The 5000-nt window shown below is 38.6% G+C and overlaps 1 protein-coding gene across 2 annotated transcripts in view; it reads right to left on the minus strand.

The window, feature by feature from the left end:
- LOC123520591 (putative neural-cadherin 2) overlaps window positions 1-5000 on the minus strand; it is a 542583-nt gene that overhangs the window by 221547 nt on the left and 316036 nt on the right. The gene's annotated exons all lie outside the window — the stretch shown is intronic.

Consider the following 5000-nt stretch of genomic DNA (forward strand, 5'->3'; position numbering starts at 1 on the left):
GGCATACGAGGCACATCACGCATTTACATACTAAAGAATACAACTTGTGTAAAAATTATTACGTGAGAAGTGAGAAGTGTTCTGTTTCGCAGCATTTTAAAATTTCGTTTTTGTTTCCCTCTTTCCTGTCAATGATTCAGGATTTTTTTTCTTATAATACTTGAACTTTCCCTGAGTAGGAATAATATCAAAAAGCATAAACATCAATAATCATTTTCTGTGTTTTTTCCGTATCAGTCTTAGAATCTTAAGCACTTCTCTATTTCATTGGAATTTATAATAAGGACACAGACATTGGTAGTCAGTTTTTTTTTTTTCATATTAATAGTACACGATTCTTAATGATCTATTACCTGGATCATGGAAACACTTGAAAACACAGCAAGGCAAATTTTCGACTGAGGTCATTTCAATTAAATATCTACTCTCTCTCTCTCTCTCTCTCTCTCTCTCTCTCTCTCTCTCTCTCTCTCTCTCTCTCTCTCTCTCTCTCTCTCTCACGTGTTTGTCCATTTGATGGCACGGAATCTTTCATAAATCATCACTAGAGTTATGGGATACCCTTGAAAACCTCCATTAACATTCATTAAGACCTGCTGAATAAGAGCAATAAAAAAGATAAGGTATTCAGAAAAGCGAAAAGACACACTATGATTTTAGCAGGTGAGAGTACTAATTAGAATCCTTCCTTCAGTGTGTTTCCATTTTAGCTTTAAAAAAGGGAAAAGTACTACAGTATTACGTAAAGCTTCAGTTCGTTTTTTTGTTTGTTTTCTTTTGATCTTTCTCAAAATTTCTTATGTGTGATGAGAAGGAGTAATGGATTTTGAGTTTTGAGAATACGAAGGTTTCTTTAGTGACGAGTAGCAAGACTTGAAATTTACTTCCCACATATGAAAAGATAAAATCAAATAAGCTGAAGAAAAAACAATTATATTTTAAAAAGCTACAAAATAAAAGAAATTAAAAACGAGGAAGAAAATAGATAGAAAAACAGAAAGACAAAGAACAAAAGCAAAGAAGAAATTAAAAGTGAAAAACAAAGAGAGAAAGAAAAACAAGGCAGAAAATACAATAAAATAAGAGAAATAGAAAAAGATTAAAAGTAAAGAAGAAAATACCAAAATATATCAAGGAAACCAAAGCCCTGCAACGCAATATGACGCGACACTGTACCTTCCCAATACACACACACACACACACACACACACACACACACACACACACACACACACACACACACACACACACACACACACACACACACACACACACACACACACACACACACACACACGCAAATATGCATTACACTGTCTCACGCGGAGTCTTGGTAATCAAAGGATATTGACCCTGCAAACAAGTAATCTTCACTCTCACTCCACTTCCTCCCTTCCAATTCCTCCTCGTCCTCGTCCTCCTCGTTCTCCTCCTCCTCCTCCTCCTCCTCCTCCTCCTCCTCCTCCTTCTCCTCCTCCACACAGATGTATTTTCAGCACCAGGCTTAAATATCACTACGTAAGATTGATGCATTTTCCAAAACTTCGTAGGGAATTCTTTCTGGGAGACAAGATAAGATTGGGTAATATTTTTTTCTTAGTTTTGTATGACTTTCTTTTTTCGTACACAATCAAGAGAACACACACACACACACACACACACACACACACACGAGCGCAGGTAGGCACACACAAGACAAGATAATTGAAACTGAGGTCTCAAACTGGTCACCGTTCCGTGCAAATTCTCTCTCTCTCTCTCTCTCTCTCTCTCTCTCTCTCTCTCTCTCTCTCTCTCTCTCTCTCTCTGTGTGTGTGTGTGTGTGTGTGTGTGTGTGTGTGTGTGTGTGTGTGTGTGTGTGTGTGTGTGTGTGTGTGTGTGTGTGTGTGTGTGTGTGTGTGTGTATGTGTCACATATCTGGAAATGTAAGGAAGACCAAGTGAACAGCAACAGAGATAAGAAAAAAATTAAGAAAAAAAATAATATTCGACATCAGAAGGTGCGTGATATTAAAGAATTCAAGGGTAAAATGCACGAAAATCCCTCGACATTTCATTTTAAGCGATTTTGTCATATGTCATTTTAATATAAATTGTATAAGAGTAAAAGCAGCTTCCCACTACACTTCTTCTAAATTCACCAGTACGATAGTAAAGTTCTGTTGGGTGGCCTTACACGTAAATTAACACAGAGGCACTAAACTCATGCCCATGCAAATATTACTACCCTCCAGAGGCAAAGGTCTTCTCCCGCCGGTCAATGATTCTTTTGTCTCCAGCGGTACACATGCATACTATTTTCTTTAGGTCTTGCTCAGTATGCATTTATTTTCGCAACTTCGCTAATATTTCCTTTCAGTACCAGTATAGCCTGGCCAGGAATCGGAGGAGATATCTTGTGTAATCATCAAAAAAAAAAAAAAAGAAACGAAAGACAAACGCAATGTAATTCAAAGCGACCATTACATTAGGGATTTGAAGAGGATCAAAATAAAAATAGGGAAAGAGAAGATACACGCACATAATGAATAAACAGCGACAGACATGTTGGTTCCTACGATGCTGTCTGCTACTGCCTACACTCTTTAGTCTAAAGTTACCCATATACCAGTGCGTAGAGAAGATGAAGAAGAAGAAGAAGAAGAAGAAGAAGGAGAAGGAGGAGGAGGAGGAGGAGGAGGAGGAGGAGGAGGAGAAGAAGAAGAAGAAGAAGAAGAAGAAGAAGAAGAAGAAGAAGAAGAAGAAGAAGAAGAAGAAGAAGAAGAAGAAGAAGAAGAAGAAGAAGAAGAAGAAGAAGAAGAAGAAGAAGAAGTAAATGAAAGAGCAAAACTTAGTCCACCTCCCCTCCGTCCCTAAAACACAACCCTGGACACCACTTTTCTCGCCGCGGCAAAAGACCACTTAGGACAAACAACACTGATAATAAAAGAAGAGTCGGCACCTTTGCTTTCTGTGTGGCGTCTGAAGTAAACATTTCCTAATTCACCCACTTTTATCGCTCTTACTTTCTTCCTCTGCTTTCTGCAAATTCCCTTCTTTTATATCATTCTTTTTTTTTTTGGTCTCTTTTTCTCATCTCTCAAACGCCTCCTCTTTATCAACCAACGCCTGTTCCTCCTCTCTTCCTTCTTTCTCCTCCTCCTCCTCCTCCTCCTCTCCTCCTCCTCCTCCTCCTCCTCCTCACTTTCTCTTCCTGAAAGATAAACTACACTAAGAGTTTATGTTTTATTTTTGCCAGCTTTTTCCTTTTTATAGAGGAAGAAATTTTATTTCTCCGCATTTTTGACGAACTAAAACTTCAGTCTCTGCCTCTCCTTCTCCTTCCTTCTACTAACCTCTCTCTCTCTCTCTCTCTCTCTCTCTCTCTCTCTCTCTCTCTCTCTCTCTCTCTCTCTCTTTTAGGTATTCAAAATATTTCAATATTTCAGAGAGAAAATTAACAACAAAACACATGAGAGAGAGAGAGAGAGAGAGAGAGAGAGAGAGAGAGAGAGAGAGAGAGAATTTCTTTTCCCCTATACCTCTTTTACTAATGGTAATATCCCTTTCTTGATAGCTAGACTCAAGTCCCGCACTCGCTTCCTTCCCTGCCAGCAATGTATTCCTAGGTTATTAAAGTGTTCATAAGCAGCACACGGTAACATTTCTACTTCATGAACGTAACGAATTCATACGTATCTTAGTTCATGAATGATTAGTATATGCGTTATTCAATGAGGTAATATGTGGAAGTAACATGTTTGCACGTTTTACAAATGGAGCAGCGAGTGTTACGAATACCGACTTCTCGAATCTTTCCTTTAAATTACGTCTTCCTTTCTGGTCCTTGATGTCTATCCATATTTAACTCCTTCATTCTCATAGCCTATTATTTCATTTATTTCTTATGATCCTCTCTACTTTCTTCCTCTTTTCTCTACTTTCTTTCTTGTTAGCGGATGGAAGGATACATCAGTTACCTTTCAGAAGCTTATAAAAAATATTTTGCTTTTCTCTCTCTCTCTCTCTCTCTCTCTCTCTCTCTCTCTCTCTCTCTCTCTCTCTCTCTCTCTCTCTGTCTCTCTCGACGTTGTCCCATGGCACAATTAGCAAGAAAGTAAGAAAAACGAGGGAAAAAGGAAAAAAAAACAATAAGTTAATAAAGAGTGGTAAAAGATATTAAATATGAGAGAGATAGATAAATATATATATATATATATATATATATATATATATATATATATATATATATATAGAGAGAGAGAGAGAGAGAGAGAGAGAGAGAGAGAGAGAGAGAGAGAGAGAGAGAGAGAGAGAGAGAGAGAGAGAGAGAGAGAGAGAGAGAGAGAGAGAGAGAGAGAGAATACTAGACACACACAGACAGAGATAGAGAGAGTAAAAGGATTGGATTGGAAGAGGAAAATGGAAAATGCCAAACCCAGGAGACGTGCATGAACTTAAACGACCTTAAATCACTCACTCTGACCTTCGGGAGGCGACGGGTGGTCACCGGGCGAAGTGGAACAGATAGAGATGTGACTGAAGTAGCGAGAGAGGAGGGAGGAAGAAAGGCAGAAAGGGAGGGAGGGTGACAGGGAACCAGGGAAAGAGAGGGAGAGGAGACGAGGCATTGAAGTGAAACTGAGAAAAGTGCGGGGTGAAAGGAAGAGGAAAAGCTGAAAAAAAAGAAAGGGAGAAAAATTCGAGTATGTGTAGATGAGACAGACGGGGAATAAAATGGTGAAAGGATAGAAGGTTAAATTGGAAAAGGAAACGCAACACTGGATAAAGAGAATGAAAGGAAAATAAGTGAAGTAGAGAAGAGAGTGAGGTGCATGTGAAGTTCGAGAGAAGACAAAACTAGTTGGAGGGAGAGGAGGTGGTGGAGGATGCTGGAAAGGAAAAAAAAAAAAAAGATAACAAAGGAACAAAAAAATAACAAAGATTACAAGAGAGAAACAAAAGAGAGGAAAAAAGAAGATGTAGAAATGAGAGAAACCAGAGCAGAAGCAGGAAGGAGAA

This window comes from Portunus trituberculatus, chromosome 47, assembly GCF_017591435.1.
Source record: "Portunus trituberculatus isolate SZX2019 chromosome 47, ASM1759143v1, whole genome shotgun sequence".
NCBI classification, from domain to species: Eukaryota; Metazoa; Arthropoda; class Malacostraca; order Decapoda; family Portunidae; genus Portunus; species Portunus trituberculatus.